This window comes from Chionomys nivalis, chromosome 12 (genome assembly GCF_950005125.1).
Source record: "Chionomys nivalis chromosome 12, mChiNiv1.1, whole genome shotgun sequence".
Lineage (NCBI taxonomy): Eukaryota > Metazoa > Chordata > Mammalia > Rodentia > Cricetidae > Chionomys > Chionomys nivalis.
Genome location: NC_080097.1, coordinates 26,211,471 through 26,223,799, shown reverse-complemented (window position 1 = coordinate 26,223,799; position 12,329 = coordinate 26,211,471).

Below are 12,329 nucleotides of genomic sequence, written 5' to 3'. Positions count from 1 at the left end.
AATGATTGTGTTTTAAACAAGCTTTTTATGAAATGGATGCTAAGCTAACATAAAGTTGACATTTTGACATTTATATAATTCAACTTTTACAATTCAGTCTGGTCTTTGTGACTCTTTTGATCAGATTTCTTAGACTCAAACCTTATTGTGCCAATCCACAAGGTCACAGAATAATACACTTCTCAAATTCTTTCTGAGTGTAATTAACTTCCTTTCTGGTTCAAATTTCTTGAGCAAAAGCAATTTTTCTAAGCATGAAAGCTAAATATTCATCTCCAATTGTCTGTGTGACCGAAGCACATCACTGTTGTGGAGGTCACTGGTTGTGACAGCAATCAGGTCATGTAAGAAGACCTTTGGTTTTAGTGTGATGAGTCCTGGTTCACTTGGTTTGCATGTGTCTATTCATGGTTAAAAGTAGATAAATTGGAACAGTACAATGTGGAAAGTTCATTTCACGGGTAGATAGTAGAAACTGCCAGAGTGAAGCTTTTGATAAGTTGTAGAAATATGGAAGTTGTATACTGTAATAAAGTAACAAAATTCCATCATATAGAAATTTATGTAGAGTATAAAGTATGAGACTCACCAGGCACACACAGAGAAACTCTATCTCAAAAAAAAAAAAAATGATGGTCCTCCACGTACAAATTCCAAAGAATGAATAAAAAAATTAGGAGAACTAAGGAAATGAAGAAAATTATCTTAAAAATAATATTGTTAAGTTGTCTCCAAGACCTGAAAAATATACAGCAGGAAACATAATTAACTTTCCTGAACATAATTCTGGGAAATCAAGAGACGCTGCATATAGTAATAGCATGGTTTAGCTGTGAGAATCTGCAGATATAATATTAGTATTAAACAAAATCCTCATTGCTGTGGATTATGTCTTACTCAGAATTTAATAATTTATATCTTTTCAATGATAGATGAATATCAAGCACCTTAGATATTGGATTAGAAATTTTATAGAAATAAGATTATCTACTATCTAAAAATAAGAAAACTATTTTGAAATTTTCATAGTGATAGTTTTAAATAAAAAGGAAATATCCCATATTTACTTTTAAAAATATTGTTTAATATTCTAAAACAACATTTAAAATATTTAGTATAATATTATTAAGTTTTAGAATCTATAAACATGAATGATATTCATAATTTTAATGTATTTCTGAATATATTCTATAGTAAAGACTAGAGATCAGTAGTGGTAAACATTGAAGAACTGTGCTTCACTATGTCTTTTAATATATACTACTAACTGCATCACAGTTGGAGAATATTTGCTAATAAAATATTATTGTATAAATATTTACTAATAGTAATATGAAGCAGGTTATAGGTTAAGCTAATGGAGAGAGTTGGGTCGCACAGTCATGTATTCTTTCATTTACCAACAACTGGGATAGAAACAAATAATAGGGGTGGTTGATTATTTTCAGGAGTTAGGGTGGTTCTTCAAAATAAAGAAGTGAAGAATTACAAATATTGACACATGGTGTGACTTTTGTGAACTAAATTGAAAAGCTTTAACAGAGAAAAATCAACATGATGCCATGATATTATGAGGTATATCATCTACAAAATAGGGGAGCAGAGAAAAATGTAGAGCTTAATAAAAATCAATAAAAAATAGGTAGTCTGACTTACCATCAGAATAACATGAAGTCATAGGTATAAGTCAGTTTGACAATACTTCTGGCAGCTGAAGAACTATCAAATAGACTAAAAAGTAAATATTGATTTGATGGTAAGTGCTTGAAAATATGATTAAAGCATGGTATCAAAAAAGTAATAACATGGATAAAGGCAAATGACTCATAAAATATGATAAATACCTTACAGTCATATATGTTCAAATAAAGCTATACTATAATGAAATTAATGTAAAATGTGTTTATAATCATGACATCATCATAGATTGTACTAACACACATTACAATGGCTGTTCCCTTGTTAGGCCTCAGAATCCTACCAGGATGTGATTATATCTGCAGTTTTTCATTGATGAAATGACATAACATCTTACATAACTCTCTCTCCATATCATTTACACATACAGATATTAATGTTTTTAAGTGCAATTTTCAATATATGTGTACATGTGTGAAATTTATATAAATATAACCCTTATATCTTATGTTTTCACACTTAAAATTTATTTAAAAAATAAACAATAAACAAATAAATCCCAGGTTTGAATGAATAGTTCAGCAGTTTAAAGTACTTCCTAACTTTGCAGTAGACCAATGTTGAGTTCCTAACACCCTCGTCAGCAGTACACAATTACCCTTAACTTGAACATCAAAGCTTCAAACACTTCATTTTTGTTTTGACGATACTACTTGCATTTGCATCAACCCGCACTCAGACACACACATAAACTTAATAAAATACCATAATAATATATCTTCCATACATGAGGAATAGAAGGGTTATAAAATCAATTAGATATATAAAAAAGCAAAAGAAACAATCAAACAAACAATATTCAAGGTATTTATTAGGTTAGGGTTAACATGTTTTCTCAAAACCAATCTGTAGTTTCAATAAGTATATTGTTGATATTAAGTTGAGCAGCTGAAATAAGTAAAATTAAATCTGTGTGTTTTTTTAAAAATTATAAATAATTGACACGTGGGAGACAACATATCCAGCTAAAATAAATTATTATCCATACCTAAGTACATACAATGAGATAGACGAGAGAAGACATTTTTAGATGCAAAAGAAAATAAATTCGATGGTACATTAGATGTGGACTCTGAGACAAAGAAAGCAGACAAGAATGATAACAAGATATTTGTCCTAGTAATTGAAGAAAGATGTCATCATCTCAAATTATAGAGAGCTGCAGAGCATAAGATGGAAAGCTAAAATTGATAATCCACTTTTAAGTACATGAGATAAATTGGTCTGTTAAATATGTAAATGAAATTTCCAAATAGGCAATTAGATATATATCAGTCTGGTTTTGACAGGAGTGATGCAAGAAGGGTAAAGGGATGAAAGTTTGGAGTGGAGATACCTACTTGGAGAACTTTGTTCCAAAACGATTCAGCCAAGACACTAGAAATGTTTGAATGATAACCCCTGCAGATTTAATTGAATTTAGTAAATGAAGAAAATCGTATCATATAATATACTAATGTAATACAACCAAACACTTGGAGAAATTCAAGAGAGATGCTACACCAGTGATGAACAGTGGAAGTTTTGATACAGTTGCTCAAATATTGAGACTAAAAGACAGTAATGCAAACACACCTTTACCAAGGACTCTCTTTGCTTTCTTAAAAAGTATGTGCTCAGTAAGCTAATTTTTATTAGACTCATATGAAAACTTAGATAAATTTTATTATTTCTTTTCATTCTTAAGAAGTAGCATTCCGAAATTTGTTTAAATTTCAAGTAGTGTAAACTTAATAGATTTTTTCAATCAAAGGACATGGGCAAAATTGTTAAATAAATTTAGTGTTAAGTATCAACATTTACTTTCCTGGATACTCTAAAGCTTTTGTTCAGGAAGGATGGTTGCATATGGTAAGTCACAAGACAAAGCCTCCCTGCTATTTCTTTTCAAACAACTTTAAGATTAAGACTTGGGCAATGTTGTTGACTTCACAACAACATTAGTGGCTGTTTCTACAGGCAGCTGTGGGCTGAGTGAATATGTGGATAACTCCAATACCTTGGAGTTCTTAGAAACTGACAAAAACCAAACAAATGGTCCCTATATGGGTCAGGCCAAGGAAAGAAAAAGTCTTTCCCTGACCACATACAATAGTTTATAGATGAACATACAGTGTACACGTAATGAAGCCACTGTTGCTCTTTATTCCTACTGGATATTTACAGCCTGAGACTGTGGCCTTCCTATCACAACTCCTCCTGTTATATAATATACATAACTAATTCTCTGAGATTCAGGGTTACAGAGTAGTCATTATAGGTCCATCGCAGTGCCAACTCCAGCTTATCCCAAGTAATCTGTGTATGTGTCTGTCTTTTCTTCATTCTCTTGTTAACTCTAGACAGGACTCCAGGACCCAAGCCTAAATGCATCACAGTAGATATGAATGTTATGCTCACTGAATCTACATGATTCATACCAAAACCTGTTATTAAATAATCACTCATTTATAGAGCTGACGAGTGATTTACCAGATAAAAGCACGTATTTCATAAGAATGATGACATATGTTAATCTTCAGAACCCAAGGACTAAGGAGATTCGAATTCTGAAATTATTCTTTTGACATTTAAAGAGAGCAACTACTCCCTGTACCAACAATAATAAATAAAATAAAATAAAAATAATTTGCTATTTATAAATTCTCTGATAAAAAATTAAAAATAAAACAGAAAGCAATTCAATATAGGTTTACATGGCTACATAATTCAACAATGTTTTCACTGTGAATAGTTCATAATACTTTAAAAATATAATCTGAGCTTGATTTATGAGAATTACTTTAAACTACATATTTTCAAATTCTGATAATTTATAATCCAAAATTACATGTTTCAGAATTTTATATTTCTGCTCTGCTAAAACACCAAAATAATTTTATAACTTCATCTGCATTTTAATAGTTAAACTTCAGAAAATATGAAATTCTAAATGAATGTGGTAGCATTCAGACTGAATAGAAAATGTACCACTTTTCATCTTGGAAAAGTAAAAGGAAAAAATAGAAGAAAGCACTTATTTTGTAATCTTACCAATTTTATGGTAATGAATTGGAGAAACTTTCTCAGAAAGACTATCTGGTAAAAACTTAGAGGCAGGTGGAAAAGTAATTGTAGTATTCAAAATATTAACTATAAACAATTCCACAGGAAAATGTTTTGAGAATTAAGGTTACAAAAAAATTGGAAACTTCCAAATGGAATATTAACAATTTTACTTTTAATTATTATGCAATAAAAGATCAATAAATAATATTTTATAGAGGTGAAACCTATGTTTGTGTGTTTAAAATGAGAAATTTATGGTGCATGAATCCAAGGTAAAGATTTAACTATCGTTAACCAGAATAGTAGCTGTGCCTAGAGGCAATAACATGCTACCATATCCCCTGGAATCAGAAAGAACCAGTAAGAATTCTTTAAATTAATGAAATATGTTAAAGTTTCAGAAAAATAACATTTACAAAACAAGAAACGTAAGGATTGAATTCAAAGTTTCAACAGTGCTGTATTTTGAAATTACCTAAAATAAAGCTTAAAATAAAAAATAAAATATAATACTAAATTTTGGAAAAGATAGTGATAGGAAATGAAGACGTTCATTATGCTTTCTAGAGTTGGTTGCAATATGATGACTAAAATCGAGGTATAAGGGAGAGAACTGTACATTAGAGTTTGAAGCTCAAATAAAAATGGAATAAAAGAAAGCATTTACATACAAGAATTTACATTATTGGGAAAAATTGTAAATATAGAAAGCAGAATTGGGTAGGTGCTGTATTTGAAAAGTACTGTGGTATTCTTACATAACCCCAAGAAAAAAGAGTCCCTAAACTGAGATAAGAAAAGGACCCAATTCGGAGCATTTTCACCCACATAAATCATCCCATTGATGAAGGTTATCCATTGGATAAGAACAACACAACAGCTCTGTGTTGTCAGCCATTAATACTAGTGTGATGAATGAGCTATTCATTTTAAACTGAGGCACAACCCCTTTTCCCTTTCCCTTTTCCCACTTTTGGTTCATATTTGTAACAGTAGCTTCATTACATATGACTCATATTCTCCAAGACTCCATTTTATGTATTCTGAGAGAAGGTATATTTTTTCAGACGGGAAAATGTGTTATCTTTCTTTCCAGTTCTTTGATCTCCGTTACAATATCTGATACTATTTCCCTACCAACAACATGACAAATTTGTTGGTCTGAGAGATTTTTCTAGAATTAAAAACAATGTTTAGTCATCTGTAATGAGATGTCCAATATATGGCTAATTTACTTCTTCATTTAGTAGGATAATTGAATATGTGAAGTACCACATGAAATCTCTAAGGCTAATTACAGTAAACAATACTTAGCTACTACCTGTTTAAGGACAAGATTTTATTATTCACTGGCAGTTTGATAAAACCTCTGGTAAACCTTCTGATTACTTCATTTGTATGTCAAGAAATGAAAGGATTGGAAAGGATACATAAAAGCCATATTAAAGCTCACTTGCAACTCATATCTCTAAAGACTCTAAATTAATATACACAGGTAAGAGAAAATATGTATGAGTCGTTTGGGGTCTGAGTTACCTCATTCAGAGTGATTACTTATAACTCCATACATTTACACATAATCTGTTATTTTTTAAAAATATTTATTTATTATTTATACAATATTCTGTCTGTCCGTGTGTCTGCAGGCCACAAGAGGGCACCAGACCTCATTACAGATGGTTGTGAGCCACCATGAGGTTGCCGGGAATTGAATACAGGACCTTTGGAAGAGCAGGCAATGCTCTTAACCAATGAGCCATCTCTCCGGCCCCCATAATCTGTTATTTTATATTTTATCAACTACAATATTTAATTGTCTTAATGTGCTATATTTTTATTACTATTCATCAAAAGATAAACATCTAGACTGCTTAAATTTCCTGGCAATTATTAATATAGCATCAATAAATATAGATAGCAGGTACTTCTATAGAAAGGTATGGAATATTTTGATATTGTATCCAAGAGTGGTATACCTTGATAATATGGCAGTTCTCTTTTTAGCTTTTTGAGAAATCATCACATCACAATGATTTCCAACTTAGTTGCACAAATTTATACTCCTTCCATCAATGAATCAATGTTCCTCTTTTGACATTTATAGTCTAGCATTTTAAAATTTTTTCTTAAAGTCTTAATTATGATTGCAGGAAGATAAATCTCAAAAAAAGCTTTAATTTGTATGTATGTGATAAATGTGAATACTGAACTTTTTTTATTTATTAAAAATTTCCACCTTCTCCCCTCCTCCCATTTCCCTCCCTCTCCAGTCCTAAGAGCAGACAGGGTTTCCTGCCCTATGGAAAGTCCAAGGTCCTCCCCCGTCCATCCAGGTCTCAAAAGGCGAGGCACTGAGTTTTGACTCTAGTGCATGGACTGGCCTTGTGGGAGACTAGTCTGTTTGAATATCAAACTTTTTAAAGTGTTTCTCAACCATTTGTATTTTATCTTTTGACAACTCTCTTCTGAATCCTATGGTCCATTTTTTCAATCAGATCACTTTTTCTTGTTGCTAATATATTTAGTTATTTATGTTTTCTAGACACTAACCCACCATCAGAAGTTTGTAAGGGCTCATAAGTAGGTTTGAAGGAAAAGAAACATTAAACACTTTTATAAGAGGAAATGATAGAATAAGAATAATTAAATGAGTAAGGGAAGTAAGAGCAGATTAACACAGAGAATTTATATAAAGATAATTATCACTAATGACCTTTAAAATGTCATATGAATACTATCTTCCATAGAAGATTAATAGAATATATGCACTGAAGAACCCTAAAATTGCATCATTTACTAGAGAAACCTGTTTTAGTTGTGGTATGGCTCATCCCTAACACACACCTTTAATCGAAGAGCTCTCTGCTTGAATATTTTAAACAGAATTAAATAAAGTCAACCAGAGTTCAAGATGCAGAGCAAGCAACCAGTTCATAGGAAGTGAACATACATTATTAAGAAATAAACATAGAGAGGGGGGCTTAAGAGGATAGATAGAGAGACACACAGAAAATAGATGTGAGGGACACTACTCAGTGGACTTTGTGTAACTTGTTTGAGAAGGTAGGAGGAAGACAAGGCTTTATAGACAACAGTTGTGGCAGAAAGTCAGCTGGATGCTTTCTTGGCCCTCTGAGCTAAAAAGCTTATATCCCAGCATCTAGCTAACAAGTCTTTATTGGTAAACTCAAACACTTGGGATTTTCTTAAATACAACACATATGTAAAATGAGTTCAGATGATGATACCCTATACAAGGATAGCAGTGCCCTTACTAGATATGAAAGTCTAAAAACTAGCAAGCCATGTAAGGAATGGAACACATTTTCTGAAGTTGTTGGACAGTGGAGTTCAATAGAATCACAAAAATCATATGCTGTTACCAATGTTGTTATTTTCCAGAAGCTGATTATACATTTTAATGTATCAGAGAATAATCATCAACCTTATTCATTTATGAAGCTACAATAGCAACCTGCCTGGAAAAAAACATGTTTCCTGGTACAATAGTGGCATGAAAGTCATAGGAATAACTAACCACTTTCTGATTATATTTAAAGCCGGCTCCACAATTTTGAATCCCATGCCTAATATTGTTATTGGTTCCAAAGACCATTGAGTAGACAGGATATAAATGAGTGGGAAAGTTCAGATATTATATTATCTGGCAAAACTATGCCTTCATTTTAGAGACAACATGTTTACAGAGTTCATATTAAAAAGATGTAACATTCTGCATGTGAGACAGTTAAATATTGGGAAAGAGGTTGATGGTAATTACTTTTAAAATGTCATATAACGTTTGCTAAATGATAAATAATATAATAGATTCTGGAGAATAATACCCCATCCTCATAGTCTTCTGCATATCATTAATAATCCATTCAAGAACATTAAGATACAGCTTGGTTTATAAATACTTTTCTAGCACGCACAAAGTCCTATGGAAAATTCCAAGCACCACATATTTCCTGTGATTTTTGATGCAGAAACTGAACCATAGAGCTTTAGAGGCTAAAGCAGGGAGAATTGAAATTAAAAATAACCTTCCAATAGTTAGAGAGTTTGGTGACAGTTGAAAATCTTAGGATCTTATTCACCAAACAGCAAAACAAAACCATAGAAGGAGTCCATTTCATTTTGTGTCCATGCTCATTAAAGTCTGATATTGCAGCATTTGACATCTAATAAATCCCTCTTACCTGTGCATTACCAGACATTTGTAATACTTTTCTTTATATCAGAGGAAGTATCATGAGTCATCATCGTAATGACTGAAATATTCTGTTATCTCTAAAATCAGTACTTATAAACTTAGCCAAAAGAAAGGAAAAAGTCAGGATTATTTATTTGTTCAATGCAAAATGAATTTTCACCTGCACTGGGTACAAACATTAGTACCAAGTGTCTACTTGCTCCCTAATATCAAGAGGTTAATTGTATTACAAAAGGATGTTGAAAAGTTTGAGTTAAGAACGCAGTTGCTAAATATATACAATATTATCTTACTAACATTGTGCCTATCTGCTCTAACAAAAGTTCATGTTCCATGGTATGACTTTTGAGAAGAATTCCTGTATAAAGATGAGTTTGAACTATTTTATGAATTCTTTACTTTGAACTACTTGCTTGTTTGATAAAGCCAATCTGATAAATTAAATAGTGCTATTATGAAAACAGCCATTCCCAATTTTTATTTGTGAGGCATCACGTCCTCCTGCCTGTGATACCAGTTTATTTCTTCAGTGGCAAATAGGGACAAAATCCGAAGTTTTCTTTCAAAATTCCCTGTGATGAGAATTATGTGATTTCTCTGCCAACCACCTGCCGAGAAGTGTGAATGGTCGGAGGCTTTGCCTCAGTTAAAAGCTTATAATTTAGTATGACCAAGAAGCTGCAGTGCTTTCATATCAGGGTAAAATAATGTGATTATACAGAGATGATTGTGCTGCATGAATTTTGTGGTCTTATAGGTATACAGCTCTCTCTAATGGCTAGTGGATCAAGTGGATTCATCAAGTAACATGTGACATGTTACTTGAGAAACAGTTTGTGATAATAGGCAATGTTTATGTCCCTTGCTTTTCTGAGTCATTTCAACATTATACTGAAAATTACAGAATATTGTCCTTTTCTTCAAAGTGAGGCACCATCTCATTCATTCTAGGCTATTTTTACACTTGAAAAGACTTTTTCAGAACTATAATCAAACATCTCTGTACCAATTTTACCACACATGAAGGAGATTGTTGCAACATTATCTTTCTGAGCTACTGTTGTATGACTATTCCTCAGGAGACTTGAATGTGTCTACTTAGTCCGGATAGGTCACTCACAACAGAACGTGGAAACAATTCCACCATGACTTACTGTCTACTACAGGACTTTCTGTGAGGGTTTTTCAGAGGGCCAGTGGTCACTTATAAGCAGCTATATCACCCAAAACACACACCCAAAGAAACGGAGACATGTTGAGGCTGCATACATAGAATATCCTGCGCTATTTTGAGACAGCTCACTGAGGACTACATTTTCTTTACTAATCATTTACAATTTATTGATCTTTAGGTAGAGGCCTTGTAAGTCTTTTCTTCCTGAGCTGACTTACAGGTTGTGTGTGTGTGTATGTCTGTGTGTGTGTGTGTGTGTGTGTCTGTGTCTGTGTAATTTCCTGGTCCTCCACAGTTTCTTGAGTATCAAGAAACTCTCTCTTGGGTATATTTCCAAGAGTGGTATTGCTGGGTCCTGAGGTAGGTTGATCCCGAATTTCCTGAGAAACCACCACACTGATTTCCAAAGTGGTTGCACAAGTTTGTATTCCCACCAGCAATGGATGAGTGTACCCCTTACTCCACAACCTCTCCAGCAGAGGCTATCATTGGTGTTTTTGATTTTAGCCATTCTGACAGGTGTAAGATGGTATCTCAAAGTTGTTTTGATTTGCATTTCACTGATCACTAAGGACGTTGAACATGACCTTAAGTGTCTTTTGGCCATTTGAACTTCTTCTGTAGAGAATTCTCTGTTCAGTTCAGTGCCCCATTTTTTAATTGGGTTAATTAGCAAAAAATGGGATAAAACAGGATTCTCTGAACATGGCAGACAATGAGGGCTGATGAGAAGCCAAGGACAATGACACTGGGTTTTGATCCTACTACATGCAATGACTTTGTGGGAGCCTAGCCTGTTTGGATGCTCACCTTCCTAGACCTAGATGGAGTGGGGAGGACCTTGGATTTTCCACAGGGCAGGGAACCCTGACTGCTCTTTGGACTGGAGAAGGAAGGGGAGAGAAGTGGGGGGAGGGGGGAGGAGTACGGAGAGGGGGAGGGAAATGGGAGGTGTGGAGGAGGCAGAAATTTTTTCAATATAAAAAAAAAGAAACTCTCTACTCCCTTGGGAATGAAAGTTTCAACACAAAAGCAGTGACTACAAAACAACTACCAGCAGGGTGCAATAGAATAATTAAGTTGGGAATCAAAATAAATATGTCAATGTTTGCAACATACACAGAGTGAACTCTATGAAGCAGTCCTAGGTCAAGACTTTCAAGACTTCACCATTTGTCTCCTATGCATCCAGGTTTCTAAGGATGCAGAAATAAGTCCTTGCTGAATCTCTCAGTGAAAAGAAAGTTCCACCATATTAGTCAGAAAGCATATCTTTTGACCAGAGTCCTTCACTTTCCCAGGAATAAGTGCAAAAGTAAATACTAAATTAAAGCTGAGAAGAATGGAATTAAAGTTTCCAGGAGAGGAAACCTCTTGAAAAGCAAGAGATTAAAAGCACATGAAACACAAGGATGGATCCCAGCTCAAAGTAGCATGGGCAACACTCGGGCTTCAAATGCTAGTACTACAAAAATTGTTAGTCAATAATCAAAGAAAGAAGAAAGACTAAAGAAAAGATGAAGTGACAAAAATATGTAAGAAAGGCGAAAAGAGAAGTAAAATATTCTGAAACAAAGACTAGAAAAAGAGAATAAGTGATTCAGAATAGAATAAAGATAAATAACAGACAGTACCAATGCTTTCAGTATTCATGATTTTTTTAAAAAAAATATTTTCCATGCTAAGCACAAATATACAACTTTATAAAAAAGGTTTTAATTTTTCTGTCCATAGAAGTCGTTATTTCCCATGTATTCTACTATAAATAGTTTTATTCCATATTTTTAATTTCTCATTAATTTTGTTTTAAATTTAGCTGTGAATGAGAAAGAAAAAGAAAAAAAGAGAGTAGAGAAAAACTTCGGGGCGGGAATCACCTAACTTTCTAATGTGAAGGTCAGCTTGCCTTTTCGTAGAGTATTTAGCACAGGTCGTTTGGTGCTGTTGTGGACACACTGGCATCAGGTACACTCTACCATCATTAGTGATGGCAGTAGGGCTTTGGGTCCTGCAGAGAGGAATTCTATCCCTGCCATCTCCTTTAGATAGTTGTCCCATTTGGCAGATATTTTGCCTGACTGCTATTGAGCTTCCATCTGTTACAGCTCAATGCTACATCTAGGACAGACACTTCAAAAGGGCAATTGCTTCACTGTCTAGTGGACTTAAAAGTAATGAGAAAAAAGATATCAC